Raw genomic sequence first — 19,075 nt, forward strand, 5'->3', positions numbered from 1 at the left:
AGAGGAGGGAGAGGATCAGGAAAAACAACTAATGGGTACTAGGCTTAATACCTAGATAATGAAAAAATCTGTACAACAAACCCCCATGACACAAGTTTACCTATGTAACAAACCCGCATTTGTGCCCCTGTACTTAAAATAAAAGTTAAAAAAAGAATAAAGTACTTAGGAGTAAATTTAACCAAGTAAATTTAACCAAGTTATAAAGTAAATTTATAACTGAAATTATAAAACACTGGTAAAATAAATTGAAGAAGACATAAATCAGTGGAAAGCCTGTGTTAATGTATTGGAAGAATTAATATTGTTAAAATGTTCACACTATTCAAAGCAATTTACAAATTCAATCAATCCCTATCAAAATTCCAATGCCATTTTTCAAAGAAATACAAAAGAAATCCTAAAATTCATATGGAACCACAAAATACCTGCAATAGCCAAAGCAATTTCAAGAAAGAAGAATACATCTGGAGACATCATACTTCCTGACTTTAAACTATATTACAAAGCTATAGTAATCAAAACAGTATTGTGCTGGCATAAAAACAGACACATATATCAATAGAATAGAGGGTCCTAAAATAAACCCACACATACACAGTCAACTAATATTTGACAAGGATGCCTAGAATACAAAATTGGGAAAGGATAGTCTCTTTAATAAATGATGTTGGGAAAGCTGGATATCTACATATTCTAAAGGTCTTTATAAGATTTTTTAAGACTTTATGAATTTTGAAAATTGAATGAACAATATTTGTGCTTAAGAAAAAGAATCAACAGGCTGAACAGATCACAAGAGACACAAGACAGTACAACCAGAAAAGGAAATTTTCTTCTCAAGGAGCAACATCATGCTGAACAGAAATAGAGCAAACTATTTTTATAAACATGAAGATACCATCATACTCTATTATAGATAGCATTATAATTATGGATATTTTTAAATGTTTTACGCTTTTACTGCTTTTCTTGTTCTGCCAAAATTCTAATATTAGCAAGCGGAGTCAAAGACAAATCAGTTGAAAACCATTGCAGTCGCTGAGTAAGGTATTTGCATTTCTTCAGTAACCATTCATAACTCTTATGAATAATCTCAATGAGTGTGACTAAAACCTGGAGTTGTCTGACTCTCCTCAGCCAGATGAATCTGACCCCTCCCTCTTTACACCCCATTCAAACTTCTCTTATAGCACATAACATTTTATTGTACTTCTTTATAAATCTATCTCATTTGCCATGACATATCATCTTGAGGGGAAGGACCTTGTCTTGTATAATTTGGTACCCATTACCTATGGCACTTATTGATGTCTTAAATAATAAGTAATAAATTTGTATTTGAGTTTTAAGTAATCAGAGCCAGAAAAGGAAATAAAATCAGGACTATTACCAATATTTTGTTTTAGAAAAATTAGATTTTGATTTTTAAATGTGATATTTATTATTAGTATTGCTATGATTCTTTTGCTAAAACTGCAAAGCCTATACCTTTAAATTCTGCCTATATAATTAGCTCTCAGCATGACACAGAACAAGCCACTCAACCTCTAAAAATTTTTAAAATTTACCTTACAGGAAGGGTGGGAGAAACCAGCTATGAAACAAATTATAATATAAAAGTGCTATGTAAAGATTAATGGAGAGGACTATGACTTATAAAAAATGATTATAATAAAATAAAATAACTGTGGATGCAATAGCAACCTATATCAGAAACAAAGGGGTTACAGAAACAACTTTGAAGTTATCTCAATAACTATTTATCCCAACAGCAGTTTATTCAGATCACAGTTGATGTTTATTCTTTAGTCCCTGAATACATTTCTAAGATGACTTCTCTAATATGCCTTATGTTGTAATAATGAATATATTATTGAATTTATAAAGCTTATTATTCATTTTTAAATACACAACTCTGGTACAAGATCATGACTTTTATAAGCTAAAAAAAGAGATATATTTGGAGAGCTAAAAAAGTTCAAGAGTCTATGGGATGCAAAGTTTTCCTTGACTCAAGACCACTTTTGACCCCATCCTTTTATTTTGAAAAATATCAAGCTTACATAAAAATCATAAAAAAAGTATAATGAATACCACATACCCTTCAGCTATATTCACCAAGTAACATTTTGTCGTATATACTATATGTCTAAACACATGCACACACACAAAGACACGTACTTTTTTTTTTTTTTTTTTGCTGAACTGCTTGTAAGTAAGCTGCACATAATAAAATATTCACCTCTAACTATTAAATAATACAGTTTATATCTCCTAAGAAGTAGGAATCAGGCCATTGTTCTACATAGCCACACCATCATGATCACACTTAAGAAATAAAACACTGGTATAACAATATTAGCTAATCCAGTGTTTCTCAAATTATCTGTGGAGGAGAATCAGTATTTGTCGTCTCCAATCAACTGAGAAACAATACTTTTGTAAAATAAAATAAAAATGAATTACTAAGAAAATGAGAAGGCACCTCTATGCCAAAACAATGTCAAGTTACTATAGAAATTTCTACTTGTTTCCTCTTAATTTCTGCACTTAACTCCTTGTTGATCAATAAAAACCAATTAAAAAAATTAAAAGACAATTGGCACTGTCTTAAAGGCCATACTTGTAATAGCACTATTATGACACTGAGTAAATATTCAAGTGACACCAATTACCCCATCAATTACATTTTCTTTTAATTTTTTTAAATTTATTTTTATTTATTATTATTATACTTTAGGTATATCTCCCAATGCTATCCCTCCCCCCTCCCGCCACCCCACAACAGTCCCCAGAGTGTGATGTTCCCCTTCCTGTGTCCATGTGTTCTCATTGTTCAGTTCCCACCTATGAGTGAGAATATGCGGTGTTTGGTTTTTTGTTCTTGCGATAGTTTACTGAGAATGATGATTTCCAATTTCATCCATGTCCCTACAAAGGACATGAACTCATCCTTTTTTATGGCTGCATAGTATTCCATGGTGTATATGTGCCACATTTTCTTAAACCAGTCTATCATTGTTGGACATTTGGGTTGGTTCCAAGTCTTTGCTACTGTGAATAATGCCGCAATAAACATACGTGTGCATGTGTCTTTATAGCAGTATGATTTACAGTCCTTTGGGTATATACCCAGGAATGGGATGGCTGGGTCAAGTGGTATTTCTACTTCTAGATCCCTGAGGAATCACCACACTGACTTCCACAATGGTTGAACTAGTTTACAGTCCCACCAACAGTGTAAAAGTGTTCCTATTTCTCCACATCCTCTCCAGCACCTATTGTTTCCTGATTTTTTAATGATTGCCATTCTAACTGGTGTGAGATGGTATCTCATTGTGGTTTTGATTTGCATTTCTCTGATGGCCAGTGATGGTGAGCATTTTTTCATGTGTTTTTTGGCTGCATAAATGTCTTCTTTTGAGAAGTGTCTGTTCATGTCCTTTGCCCACTTTTTGATGGGGTTGTTTGTTTTTTTCTTGTAAATTTGTTGGAGTTCATTGTAGATTCTGGATAGTAGCCCTTTGTCAGATGAGTAGGTTGCGAAAACCTTCTCCCATTTTGTAGGTTGCCTGTTCACTCTGATGGTAGTTTCTTTTGCTGTGCAGAAGCTCTTTAGTTTAATTAGATCCCATTTGTCAATTTTGGCTTTTGTGGCCATTGCTTTTGGTGTTTTAGACATGAAGTCCTTGACCATGCCTATGTCCTGAATGGTAATGCCTAGGTTTTCTTCTAGGGTTTTTATGGTTTTAGGTCTAACGTTTAAGTCTTTAATCCATCTTGAATTGATTTTTGTATAAGGTGTAAGGAAGGGATCCAGTTTCAGCTTTTTCCATATGGCTAGCCAGTTTTCCCAGCACCATTTATTAAATAGGGAATCCTTTCCCCATTGCTTGTTTTTCTCAGGTTTGTCAAAGATCAGATAGTTGTAGATATGCGGCGTTATTTCTGAGGGCTCTGTTCTGTTCCATTGATCTATATCTCTGTTTTGGTACCAGTACCATGCTGTTTTGTTTACTGCAGCCTTGTAGTATAGTTTGAAGTCAGGTAGTGTGATGCCTCCAGCTTTGCTCTTTTGGCTTAGGATTGACTTGGCGATGCAGGCTCTTTTTTGGTTCCATATGAACTTTAAAGTAGTTTTTTCCAATTCTGTGAAGAAAGTCATTGGTAGCTTGATGGGGATGGCATTGAATCTGTAAATTACCTTGGGCAGTATGGCCATTTTCACGATATTGATTCTTCCTACCCATGAGCGTGGAATGTTCTTCCATTTGTTTGTATCCTCTTTTATTTCCTTGAGCAGCAGTTTGTAGTTCTCCTTGAAGAGGTCCTTCACATCCCTTGTAAGTTGGATTCCTAGGTATTTTATTCTCTTTGAAGCAATTGTGAATGGGAGTTCACTCATGATTTGGCTGTTTGTCTGTTGTTGGTGTATAAGAATGCTTGTGATTTTTGTACATTGATTTTGTATCCTGAGACTTTGCTGAAGCTGCTTATCAGCTTAAGGAGATTTTGGGCTGAGACAATGGGGTTTTCTAGATATACCATCATGTCGTCTGCAAACAGGGACAATTTGACTTCCTCTTTTCCTAATTGAATACCCATTATTTCCTTCTCCTGCCTAATTGCCCTGGCCAGAACTTCCAACACTATGTTGAATAGGAGTGGTGAGAGAGGGCATCCCTGTCTTGTGCCAGTTTTCAGAGGGAATGCTTCCAGTATTTGCCCATTCAGTATGATATTGGCTGTGGGTTTGTCATAGATAGGTCTTATTATTTTGAGATACGTCCCATCAATACCTAATTTATTAAGAGTTTTTAGCATGAAGGGTTGTTGAATTTTGTCAAAGGCCTTTTCTGCATCTATTGAGATAATCATGTGGTTTTTGTCTTTGGTTCTGTTTATATGCTGGATTACATTTATTGATTTGCGTATATTGAACCAGCCTTGCATCCCAGGGATGAAGCCCACTTGATCATGGTGGATAAGCTTTTTGATGTGCTGCTGGATTCTGTTTGCCAGTATTTTATTAAGGATTTTGCATCAATGTTCATCAAGGATATTGGTCTAAAATTCTCTTTTTTGGTTGTGTCTCTGCCTGGCTTTGGTATCAGGATGATGCTGGCCTCATAAAATGAGTTAGGGAGGATTCCCTCTTTTTCTATTGATTGGAATAGTTTCAGAAGGAATGGTACCAGTTCCTCCTTGTACCTCTGGTAGAATTTGGCTGTGAATCCATCTGGTCCTGGACTCTTTTTGGTTGGTAAGCTATTGATTATTGCCACAATTTCAGCTCCTGTTATTGGTCTATTCAGAGATTCAATTTCTTCCTGGTTTAGTCTCGGGAGAGTGTATGTGTCGAGGAATTTATCCATTTCTTCTAGATTTTCTAGTTTATTTGCACAGAGGTGTTTGTAATATTCTCTGATGGTAGTTTGTATTTCTGTGGAATTGGTGGTGATATCCCCTTTATCATTTTTTATTGCATCTATTTGATTCTTTTCTCTTTTTTTCTTTATTAGTCTTGCTAGCAGTCTATCAATTTTGTTGATCCTTTCAAAAAACCAGCTCCTGGATTCATTAATTTTTTGAAGGGTTTTTTGTGTCTCTATTTCCTTCAGTTCTGCTCTGATTTTAGTTATTTCTTGCCTTCTGCTAGCTTTTGAATGTGTTTGCTCTTGCTTTTCTAGTTCTTTTAATTGTGATGTTAGGGTGTCAATTTTGGATCTTTCCTGCTTTCTCTTGTGGGCATTTAGTGCTATAAATTTCCCTCTACACACTGCTTTGAATGCATCCCAGAGATTCTGGTATGTTGTGTCTTGGTTCTCGTTGGTTTCAAAGAACATCTTTATTTCTGCCTTCATTTCGTTCTGTACCCAGTAGTCATTCAGGAGCAGGTTGTTCAGTTTCCATGTAGTTGAGCGGTTTTGAGTGAGTTTCTTAATCCTGAGTTCTAGCTTGATTGCACTGTGATCTGAGAGATAGTTTGTTACAATTTCTGTTCTTTTACATTTCTGAGGAGAGCTTTACTTCCAACTATGTGGTCAATTTTGGAATAGGTGTGGTGTGGTGCTGAAAAAAATGTATATTCTGTTGATTTGGGGTGGAGAGTTCTGTAGATGTCTATTAGATCCGCTTGGTGCAGAGCTGAGTTCAATTCCTGGGTACCCTTGTTGACTTTCTGTCTCGTTGATCTGTCTAACGTTGACAGTGGGGTGTTAAAGTCTCCCATTATTAATGTGTGGGAGTCTAAGTCTCTGTGTAGGTCACTCAGGGCTTGCTTTATGAATCTGGGTGCTCCTGTATTGGGTGCATATATATTTAGGATAGTTAGCTCTTCTTGTTGAATTGATCCCTTTACCATTATGTAATGGCCTTCTTTGTCTCTTTTGATCTTTGTTGGTTTAAAGTCTGTTTTATCAGAGACTAGGATTGCAACCCCTGCCTTTTTTTGCTTTCTGTTTGCTTGGTAGATCTTCCTCCATCCTTTTATTTTGAGCCTGTGTGTGTCTCTGCACATGAGATGGGTTTCCTGAACACAGCACACTGATGGGTCATGACTCTTTATCCAATTTGCCAGTCTGTGTCTTTTAATTGGAGCATTTAGTCCATTTACATTTAAAGTTAATACTGTTATGTGTGAATTTGATCCTGCCATTATGATGTTAGCTGGTTATTTTGCTCGTTAGTTGATGCAGTCTCTTACTAGTCTCGATGGTCTTTACATTTTGGCATGATTTTGCAGCGGCTGGTACTGGTTGTGCCTTTCCATGTTTAGTGCTTCCTTCAGGAGCTCTTTTAGGGCAGGCCTGGTGGTGACAAAATCTCTCAGCATTTGCTTGTCTGTAAAGTATTTCTCCTTCACTTATGAAGCTTAGTTTGGCTGGATATGAAATTCTGGGTTGAAAATTCTTTTCTTTAAGAATGTTGAATATTGGCCCCCACTCTCTTCTGGCTTGTAGAGTTTCTGCCGAGAGATCCGCTGTTAGTCTGATGGGCTTCCCTTTGAGGGTAACCTGACCTTTCTCTCTGGCTGCCCTTAACATTTTTTCCTTCATTTCAACTTTGGTGAATCTGACAATTATGTGTCTTGGAGTTGCTCTTCTCGAGGAGTATCTTTGTGGCGTTCTCTGTATTTCCTGAATCTGAATGTTGGTCTGCCTTACTAGATTAGGGAAGTTCTCCTGGATAATATTCTGCAGAGTGTTTTCCAACTTGGTTCCATTCTCCCCGTCACTTTCAGGTACACCAATCAGACGTAGATTTGGTCTTTTCACATAGTCCCATATTTCTTGGAGGCTTTGCTCATTTCTTTTTATTCTTTTTTCTCTAAACTTCCCTTCTCGCTTCATTTCATTCATTTCATCTTCCATCGCTGATACCCTTTCTTCCATTTGATCGCATTGGCTTCTGAGGCTTCTGCATTCTTCACGTAGTTCTCGAGCCTTGGTTTTCAGCTCCATCAGCTCCTTTAAGCACTTCTCTGTATTGGTTATTCTAGTTATACATTCTTCTAAATTTTTTTCAAAGTTTTCAACTTCTTTGCCTTTGGTTTGAATATCCTCCCGTAGCTCAGAGTAATTTGATCGTCTGAAGCTGCCTTCTCTCAGCTCGTCAAAGTCATTCTCCGTCCAGCTTTGTTCCATTGCTGGTGAGGAACTGCGTTCCTTTGGAGGAGGAGAGGTGCTCTGCTTTTTAGAGTTTCCAGTTTTTCTGCTCTGTTTTTTCCCCATCTTTGTGGTTTTATCTACTTTTGGTCTTTGATGATGCTGATGTACAGATGGGTTTTTGGTGTGGATGTCCTTTCTGTTTGTTAGTTTTCCTTCTAACAGACAGGACCTTCAGCTGCAGGTCTGTTGGAGTACCCGGCCGTGTGAGGTGTGAGTCTGCCCCCGCTGGGGGGTGCCTCCCAGTTAGGCTGCTTGGGGGTCAGGGGTCAGGGACCCACTTGAGGAGGCAGTCTGCCCGTTCTCAGATCTCCAGTTGCGTGCTGGGAGAACCACTGCTCTCTTCAAAGCTGTCAGGCAGGGACATTTAAGTCTGCAAAGGTTACTGCTGTCTTTTTGTTTATCTGTGCCCTTCCCCCAGAGGTGGAGCCTACAGAGGCAGGCAGGCCTACTTGAGCTGTGGTGGGCTCCACCCAGTTCGAGCTTCCGGGCTGCTTTGTTTACCTAGGCAAGCCTGGGCAATGGCGGGCGCCCCTCCCCCAGCCTGGCTGCCGCCTTGCAGTTTGATCTCAGACTGCTGTGCTAGCAATCAGCGAGACTCCATGGGCATAGGACCCTCTGAGCCAGGTGTGGGATATAATCTCCTGGTGTGCCATTTTTTAAGCCCGTCTGAAAAGCACAGTATTCAGGTGGGAGTGACCCGATTTTCCAGGTGCCGTCTGTCACCCCTTTCTTTGACCAGGAAAGGGAACTCCCTGACCCCTTCCGCTTCCCGAGTGAGGCAATGCCTCGCCCTTCTTCGGCTCGCGCACGGTGCGCGCACCCACTGACCTGCGCCCACTGTCTGGCACTCCCTAGTGAGATGAGCCCGGTACCTCAGATGGAAATGCAGAAATCACCCGTCTTCTGTGTCGCTCACGCTGGGAGCTGTACACCCGAGCTGTTCCTATTCGGCCATCTTGGCTCCTCCCCCCATCAATTACATTTTTAATGTGACCCAAGCAAGAATTATGCCTCTTTATTCTCTTATAATCTAAGTAAGTGATTCTTCCTCTCTTTCCCTCTCTCTCTCTCTCTCTCTCTCTTTGACATTTATAACATTGACCCTTGGAAGATTCCAGGCTAGTTGATTTGTAGAATGCCCCAACAGATGACTTTGTTTGGTGTCACTTCATGATCAATTTTACTTTAAACATCTCAGGCCAGAATACTAGAATAGGTGTTTCTTTGCTCCTGCTGCTGCATGACATTAGACGGCAAATGATGTTAGTTTGTTCTATGGTTAGTAATGCTAACGTAGTATCTGTCAGACTTCATTATGTATATAGCTGTTTCCTTTGCAATTCACAAATAATCTGTTTGCTGACATGTTGACATGGTGTAAATATCTCATTCCCCAGCAACATTTCATGCAATGCTTTTAGTATCTATGTATGCATTTTGCCCAAAATAGTTATTATATTTTAGGTAAAAAAAAAAAAGGTTATGTCTAACTTGTTTTCAAACAAAGTATTAGCTGGCATTCCTCTGTAATGGAGAGTTCTCCTTTGCCCCTCCGTCTCTTTATTTTGGGGGAAGTTAGCTCAGTTGGCTCATGGATTATTTTATTCTTTTTCAATTAATATCCATAATTCATTATTCTCATAATCTATTTTGAAGTTCAAAGTGTTTGAAATTTGGCCAGTGAGAATTTCTTCAGGCCAGCTCTTAGGTAGGTGTGAAATGTCCCCATATACTTTCAAGTGTTCCCTTACTTTCTGATACAATGTATCCACCACATACTTTCCCTGCCACAGAGTAAATCATTTATTCAGTGATCCCTGGTTCCTTTGAGTAAGGAATGGTGTTTGGAAGCCAAGATTTAAGTGCTAGGGGTAATCATTACTACTGCATATTATATTTTTCAGGAGTTTGTAATTTTTTAATCCTCCTCTTAACATCTCAATCAGTACAAAAACATTGTTTCATACATGGAAATACTTAGTATGAGCTCTATTAGAAAACATTACTAGTGGGAAATTGTTGAATTAAAATTTCATATCTATTTAAACATGTAAGCTTTTAAATGACTAAAGCTATATTGTCATACCTTTTAGGGATGAAGTTTGTTATGCATAAATATGTAGAATCTTATTTAAATCTTTTCAAAAGTGATATTTTCACACTTTCCAAATCTCCTCAATAAGATGTGATAAATCTTTCCTTACAACCCTAATAGCGTGTTGTTTCTTAATATCCCATGGTACATGGTGTCTTATGCTATGAATATTTCTGGCTATTGCTCATCTAACCCCTACAGTGACTGAGTTTAGTATCTAAAGTCAGAAGACTTGGATTTGAACATCAGATCCAACACTTAACCAAATTTTCTCCTTTGAAAAATGTCACTTAATTTTCCAAAGTGTAACTTTTCTATATGGAAATAGAAGTAATATTATCTCTTTATCATTAGCAGTATTTATAATATCCATAAATGTCTGAGATCCTGGGAATACAGGATTCAATCAAGGTCAAAGGTTTTTTTCATAAGGCAGGAAATATATTTACATATTGTGGAATACCTGTCAAGGTAAGACCTTTAGACCTACTCACAAAGATATTTAAATGTTGTAAAATATCTTTTAAAATGCAAAATCCAAAAAAATAAGCAATTTGGGGAAATTGGCAGACTTCCATGATGTCATGAAGACAGCTAAACTGGAGATTTGTGTTACTTGACCACCGGACTCTTAAAATTATAAAATCCAGAATATTAATTCGATTAATATAAATATAGGGTACTATTAGGGAAGTTAGTCAGTACAAAGAAGGCCCTGGACATCTGAAACTCCACATCACACAGTAAACCACATTATCAGATGGTATAAAACTTCAGGTATTCAAGATAATTATTTTCTTCCTACTCATAAACATCTTTCAAAAGGGATACATTTGGTATTAAATATATCATGTTTAAAATTAAACACAGTGGAGGCTTCTTATTTCAGCTCCATCATGTTAAGAACTGCAAAGTTGTCACTCCCATCCTATAACAAGAAAATCTGGATCAACTGCAAGCAATTACATTTCTTGCACCCATCAGAGGACTGAGGTTACAAAGCAAATTACCAACCTGAAATCTGGAGAAACAGGTGTATCCCAAAAAGATACATCAACAAAAATCTTTGCACTGTGAGCAGAGCCAGTGGAGCATAAGTTGGTAGGAACTCTTAAAGGGTAATTTCAACAAATTTCTGGAGGCCTAGTGTGGAACTGAATGACAGTGAGACGCTTTTGGTGGCCACACTCATAAGAGGGCATCACACTTTCATGGAATCTAACTCCAGGAAGCCCACCTCCAGGTTCTCAAGATGGAGAGCTAAGAAAGATCCCCTTGAGGCTCTGGCAGGGGGGAAGGAAAGAGTAACATTGTAGGACATGTCCAAAGCATTTTCCATAAAAAAGGCATACTGTCTAGCGAAACAGCTTTCCTAAAGCACACTTCTGAAATGTTCCCCTCTGGGGGAAGGGAATTCCTCCCCACATCATCTCCTCTCAGCCAACCTAAGATATAAGCCCTATAAAAGATTAAGATTTAATCAACTTATCCTAAGCAGACAAAAACGAAATAATAAAAATTAGAACAGAAATCAATAAAATTGGAAACAGGAAACCAACTAGAAAATCAATAAAACCAAAAGCGATTTCTTTGGAAAGATCAATAGAATTGATAAACCACTAGTCATGCTAACCAAGAAAGTAGAGAGAAGACACAAATTAGCAATATCAGAAATGAAAAAGTAAGTTAAATTATATAATAATGGAATACTACGAACAAATCTAGGGCCATAAATTATACTTACATTATTACTTAGATAAAATGGACCCATTCCTTGAAAGACATAAACTATCAAAACTCACACAAGAAGAAAGGAGTAACCTGAAGTCCTATATTTTTAAAGAAAGTGAATCAATAATTAATGGCATCACAAGAAAAGAAAGCATCAAGCCCATATGGTTTCACTCACTATCAAACATTTATTGAAGAAATAGTACCAAGTCTCCACAATCACATTCAGAAAATAGAAGCAGTGTAAATACTCCTTAACTCATTCTATAAGACCAGAATTACTTTAATATAAACCAGATAAATTTAAACATGACACCAAAGGCATAATCCATAAAAAAAATCCATAAGTTGGACTTTTCAAAATTAAAAATCTTTGCTCTGTGAAAGTCCTTGTTAAGGCAATGAAAAGAAAAGCTACCAACTGTGAGAAAATATTTTGCAAATTATATATTGGGCAAAGAACTCATTTTCAGAATATATTAAAAAAATTCTTTCTTAGCTCTCCATCTTGAGAACCTGGAGGTGGGCTTCCTGGAGTTAGATTCCATGAAAGTGTGATGCCCTCTTATGAGTGTGGCCACCAAAAGCGTCTCACTGTCATTCAATTCCACACTAGGCCTCCAGAAATTTGTTGAAATTACCCTTTAAGAGTTCCTACCAACTTATGCTCCACTGGCTCTCCTCACAGTGCAAAGATTTTTGTTGATGTATCTTTTTGGGATACACCTGTTTCTCTAGATTTCAGGTTGGTAATTTGCTTTGTAACCTCAGTCCTCTGATGAGTCCAAGAAATGTAATTAATTTCTTTACAAGAAAATAAGACTACAAACTAATATTTCTCATGAACATTAACCGAAAAATCTGCAAGAAAACATTAACAAATTAAATCCAATAATATATTAAAAATTATATTCCATGACCAAGTGGAATTTACTCCAGGTATGCAAGGCTGGTTCAACATTTGAAAACTAATCAATGTAATCCTACATATTATCAGGATAAAATAGAAAAATCACATGATCATATCAATTTGTACAGGAAAAATGGAAATGTCCTCAACTTGGTAAAGACTATTTACAAAATTCCCAGTGCTAACACAATTCTTAATTGTGAGAAACTGGACACTTTTCTCCTAAGAATGGGTAAGGTCAAGATGTCCACTCTCATTTCTATTCAATATTATACTTGAATTCCTAGCTGGAGCAACAAAACAAAACAAAATAAAAATAAAATGCATACATATTTGAAAGAAAGAAATAAAACTGTCTATTGAGAGGTCATAGGCAAGGTGTACATTGAACTCCAAGAAAGTGCCAATTTCCAGAGTTTTGTACCATTTTACACTCATACCAACAATGTAGGAAAGAATGTTTCTCCATATTCTCACTAGCATTTGGAATTATTTGGGTTTTTTTTGGGGGGGGGGTCATTTTAATAAGTGTGCATAGTATCTCCTAATGGCTTTCATTTGTATTTCCTTGACCGCTAATAATGTTAAACATATTTCCATGTGTTTATTTACCATCTAGATGTCTACGTTGGTGAAGTGTCCAAGTCTTTTGTTCATTTTCTAATTAGATTTTTTTTTTTAAGTTTTAGTTTGAAGAACTTTTTAATATATTCTGAAAATGAGTTCTTTGCCCAATATATAATTTGCAAAATATTTTCTCACAGTTGGTAGCTTTTCTTTTCATTGCCTTAACAAGGACTTTCACAGAGCAAAGATTTTTAATTTTGAAAAGTCCAACTTATGGATTTTTTTATGGACTATGCCTTTGGTGTCATGTCCAAGAATTTGTCACCTAACATTAAGTCAGGAAAATTTTCTATTATATTCTGTCCTAAAAGTTTTGTAGTTTTATGTTTTACATTTAGGTCATAAGAATCCATTTTGAGTTAAGTTTTGTATGGGAAGTTTAGGTCAAAGTTCTTTTTTGGGGCTATTGATATCCAATTTTTCCAACATCATTTGTTAAAAAGTATCCTTTTTCCATTGAATTACTTTGCACATTTGTCAAAAACTATAACTTTAGTTTAACTATGTAAATTTAATAAGCTTTCAATTTAAAATCACAAGTCCAAGTCCAAAGCCATTATGGGGCATAGTTTCACCTTATTTAAAAATTGAATTTGTTATACTTATGATTTTTTGAGTACTTTGAAGTTTTCATTTGTTAGTCAGACAACTGAAGTAATTTAAGTAATTTAAAAGAAAATAGATCATATCAAGTGTATAAATACTGTTTAAAATGTTGAAAAGTGATTAAATGTGCAAATTAGACCAAACACTATTAAATGGCCCTTGAAGATTGCTAAAATTTCCTAGAAATATTAATAGAATAAGTCTCATAAGCTGCAGTTTCATACTTAAAGATAAAATAGTCCTCTTGAATGTATGAGTGTGGTAAACTGAACACTAATTCTAAAAAACAAAGTAACCCCTGTTAGAACAGCTAAAATAAAAAAATAATGAAAATACCAAATTCTGGAAACAATGTAGAGAAACTGAATCCTTCATACATTGCTCTCAGGAAGGAAAAATGATACAACCACTCTGGAGAATAGTTGTCAGGGTTTTACAAAACTAAACATGACTTACCATATGGCCCAGCAATTCTACCCTTGGGTATTTATTGAAGAGAAATGAAAACTTTTGTTTACAGAAAAACTTGCACATAACTGCTCATAGCACATTTATTTTTAATGGCCCAAAAGTAGAAACAGTACAAATGTCCCTTAAAAAGTAAATGGTTAAACAAGTTGTGGTACATCTGTGCCATAGAATACTACCCAACAATAAAAAAGGAATGAACTATTGATAGTTGCAACAACTTGGATTAATCTTAGGGAATTATGCTGAGTGAAAAAAACCAATCCTAAATGATTATATACTGTCAGGTTTCATTCATATTATACCACTGAAAATTATAGAGGTGGAGAACATAGTGGTTGCCAGGAGTTAGGGTCTACAAAAAGCCAGGGTGAAAAGGAAGATGGTGTAGCTAAAGGCAGTATGAGAAATCCTCAGAGTTATGAAACTGTTTGTGTCTTGACTGCAGTGGTGGTCACACAAATCTACAATGTGATAAAATTGCATAAAATTAAATAAACACACATGCAAATGAGCATGTAAAACTGGCAATGTTTGAATAATATTGATGGATTACATTAACATCAATATCCTCATTATCTTACTGTACTTAGTACAGTAAGATGTTGGAGTCCATTAGGAGAAACCAGGTGAAGTGTACAGGCCCTCTCTGTATTATTCCTTACACCTGTACTTGAATCTACAATCACGTTTTTTTAAAACATAATAAAAAGAGAAGTAAATCTCAAATAGTCCCTTCTATGCACAAAGAACAAAAAGCAAAACTCTTAAGGGCGTCAAAAAAACTGACACTAGCATAAACACACACAGAAATTGCTTAGAACAATGGATGAATACATAGTATGCATTTAATGGATTGTACCTTCTGCTATTGCTATCACAATTATTAATATTTCTATAACCATTATCATCAATATTTGAACTTGCATTTGTTCTCATGCCTGATACTCTTCCTTCAAATAGCTCATCTGATTTCAGTGTCTGAGAAGTTTACCACAAGAAACATCACTTCCTTGACAACTTATCTCAACGAACTATGCTCCGTCATTCCACTTTTCCTTGCTTCTACTCTATCCCTTTACCATGATTTATTTTTCTTCTTGGCACTTATAAACAAATGAAATATTGCATATTTCTGTGTTTATTTGTTTATTCTCGATTCTCTCTCTAAAGGCAGGCTCTATGAGAACAAGACTTTATCTACTTTTGTTCACTGTTGCTTCCCTATTTCTTACAAAATGCCTGACATGATACAGGTTCAGGAACAATTTATTAGGAAACATTGTGTTATGCTGAAGAGTGAATGTTGATGTTAAAGATAACAATGCAAAATTAACTTTTTCTTATGTTTTAAGCAACAACTTCGGATGTGTGAGAAAAATGCTAGAGAAGATAACTTCAAAAATCCCTTTGCAAAATTTTTTATTAAAATACTCATAAAACTATTTTGAAAAGAATCTTTTATGCACTTCAATGGGGAAAAAAAGATCAAGGAAATGTTGTGTTCTTCTAGGGTTTGACACTATTCTCCTTATGCCTTATTCATTAGTTTGAATTGAAAGTCTGCTGTCTTTTGGAACCTGCTCTCTTAATTTCACTTCTCTGCTTCCACTAGCTATTCAAGTTAACTGGTTCTTAAGAGTTCTACCTCTTAGGGTGGAAGCTCAGTTGCCTCAGACCAAATTTGCATTTTGCCTTCAGGTTCCATATAAAGTCTCTTACTTGAAGTTTCTTTTTGCTTCTTTATGCAGGAACTTTGAAATTCATCAAGCTACAGAAGTATAAGCTCCCCCACCTTTTCCTCCCAGGATATCCATAAGTCTTTTTAGGTTCCCTGGAAAGAAGAAATGGCATTTTAAAAATATCTACTGTAGACCACATCTGTTTCAGAGGGGGAGACAAACTGACTTTGCCTGTCTCAGTTCTTTTTTTTTTTTTATCTTTAAAGAACTTTATTTATTTTTTATTTTATCTTATTATTATTATACTTTAAGTTTTAGGGTACATGTGCACAATGTTCAGGTTAGTTACATATGTATACATGTGCCATGCTGGTGTGCTGCACCCGTAAAGGAACATCTTTTCTACCGAGGTCCACTGTGAAGTGGTTTATAGTAACTGTCCCAATGAATCCACGTGGTTTACTCTTCATTAAAAGGATAAGTAAGTAGGGGGAAAAAATGTGTCATGGGATCTATTGAGGAAGATGGATAGCTACCATTTATTGAGTATTCTAAAAATTTTATACATGTTTCAGGATATTAGAAAGATTGGGGCTCCAAAAGATAGTTATCAGATAGCGAAGTGAAGGTAAAATAATTCCCTCCCAAAATTATGTAGGATTTACAAAGGGATGGAGGAGAACTGCAACAGAAAGATGCAGCAATAAGTAGGTACTGTAAATAGCTGTTAACTTAGAAAGAAATCACAGCAACCACAGAACTGAGACACATCCTTTAGGGCAGGGGTCCCCAACCCCTGGCCATGGACTGTTACCGGTCTGTGGTCTGGCCTATTAGGAACAGGGTCGCACAGCAGGAAGTGAGCAGTGAGCAAGCAAAGCTGAGCTCTGCCTCCTATGAGATCAGCAGTTGCATTAGATTCTTATAGGGGTGTGAACCTTACTGTTAACTGCACATGTGAGGGATCTAGGTTGCACACTCCTTATGAGAATCTAATGATGATTCTGAGGTGGAACAATTTCATCCTGAAAGCATTCCCTCACCCTCCAGTCTGTGGAAAAACTATCTGCATGGAACTGTTCTCTGGTGCCAAAAAGGATGGGGAATGCTGCTTTAGGAAACCGCAAAAGAGGAGCCAACCTGAAGTGAAAAACTCATTAAATACACAAGAAAGAAAGGCAACTTGGAAGATCTGCAGATGTAACCACCTGAGGCCGTTTTCCTGCCCGCTGCACAAAGAAAGACCATGGCATTGTAGTAGAGAAAGAGTTTAATAGATATGAGGCTGGCCACACCTCATGGGAGGTGGAGTTAGTACTCAAATCATTCTTGCCCAAAGCTCCTAGATTAGGAGTTTTTCAAAGGTAGTTTGGGGAAAGGGGTGGGGGTGGCCAGGTAATGGGTGCTTGCTGCTGATTGGTTGGGGCAAAGATGAAATCAGAGGGGGTTGAAACTGTCTTCCTATAGGCTGAATCACTTCTGGATGGGGCCACAGGAGCAGGGTTGGTGGGTCCAGATGGATCCATGGGTGTCAGACGTTACAATACTTGAAAAGATATCTCAAAAGGCCAGTTGATCCTAGGTTCTAAGGTAGTGATGATATTTGCAAGATTGACTGGGGAAGTTGCCTATCTTATAACATCTGTAATAATAACTGACAATTATTTATGTCTGCACTGTAGCAGGACTCTGATGCCTCTCCTCCCTCTAGGCCTGACGAACTTTCATTACCTATGCAAACGCCTTCGAGTTTGGGCAAGGCCTATTATCATTTAAACTATAGCCAAAATATCTTCCAAAGTTAGCTTGGCCCAATGACCCAGGAATAATTAAGGGAAAGACAAGATTGTTGGGGCTGGTGAATATCCAGGTTACCAATGGCAAATCCATACAGATCTGCAGCAACCTCAATTCTTTCCTCCTCAGAAGAAAGAATTTGACGGAGGGGCATAAGGCAGAAAAAGAGACCAAGGCAAGTTTCAGAGCAGGAGTGGAAGTTTATAAAACTATTTAGAGCAGGAAAGAAAGGAAAGTACACTTGGAAGAGACCCAAGTGGGCACTTTGGAGGTCAAGTGTTCTGTTCAACCTTGATCCTAGGACTTTATATGCTGACTCTCTTCCAGCGCCTTGTGCCCCTTTCCCTTCTTTCTTCCCTTAGGGTGGGGGTCCCACATGTGCAGTGCCCTCCTTGCGCTTGGGAGGTGAGCATGTGCAGTGTGCTCAGGAAGTTGTGCACATGCCCATCTGAGGCTTTCTTCCCTTTTCTGATGGAATGCCCCCGGAAGGTCATACTCCATTTTGTCTCTTAATGCTTATGCTCGAGCCCACTTGTCCAATTCCTGAGATTTTATTGGAAGCTGCCAATGATCAGTTTCAAGTGTTTTTATATACTGGGAAATTGCCTCTCCCTGGCATCTGTGACCAACTATTATTTTAGTGTCACAGCTGCTGGACCATCACTTAATGGTCACCTGACATTCCTGGTGGGTAGGGGGAGCCCCCTCCCCACTCATGCCTGACTACCCACCTACCTATTATAACAAGATGGGGGGTGGGTTAGCTCAGATCTCTTTCACTGTCATAATTTTCTCATGGATACAATTTTTGCAAAGATGGTTTTATGAAGGCCACTGATCTAAGTCACAAAGCCAAGCAGTAATGTCCCATCCAATTAATCTCTTTCCTACTTAAATTCAGAGTGAAAGAACAGCAAGTTAGTATGGATGGAAGACCCTACCTTTCCCACTATAGGTCTCTAGGCTGAAGCAGGTCCAAGCTAAAGGAGGAAAAACCTTAAGGTATAAAAGTTAGAAGTTTCAATTATTAACAGTATTAAGCATTCTAATGATTTAATTGAGATAAGGTTTGCAACTTATTTTTCTGCAGGGCTGTGTCCTATCTAAGAATCTGCATAATAATTTTGGGCCTGCTGGAGGTTTCTTCCAGGAGCAAAAGATTACCCTGCCTGACTGTGGGAGACAAGAAAATAAAGTTGCATTTTGATCAAAATCCACGCATCACACCTATTCAACATACTGGTTACACATACATAATCTCCTTTACTCCTCACACCATCTTTGAAAGTTAGCATACAGCTTGTGGTGTTGTTCGGGGAACACATGCTCAGAAAGGTCCTGGGCTGGCTTGGTTTAAGGCTCTACTCTTAGTGTCTTGAAATTTTTAATACTTTGGAAAAAGGAACCCACAATTTAATTTTGCACTGAGCCCTGCGTATTGTATAGCTGGTCTTGCAAAGCACTTTTACTGTGCTGTCTGTGTTCA

This window comes from Pongo abelii, chromosome 14, assembly GCF_028885655.2.
Source record: "Pongo abelii isolate AG06213 chromosome 14, NHGRI_mPonAbe1-v2.0_pri, whole genome shotgun sequence".
Classification (NCBI taxonomy): Eukaryota; Metazoa; Chordata; class Mammalia; order Primates; family Hominidae; genus Pongo; species Pongo abelii.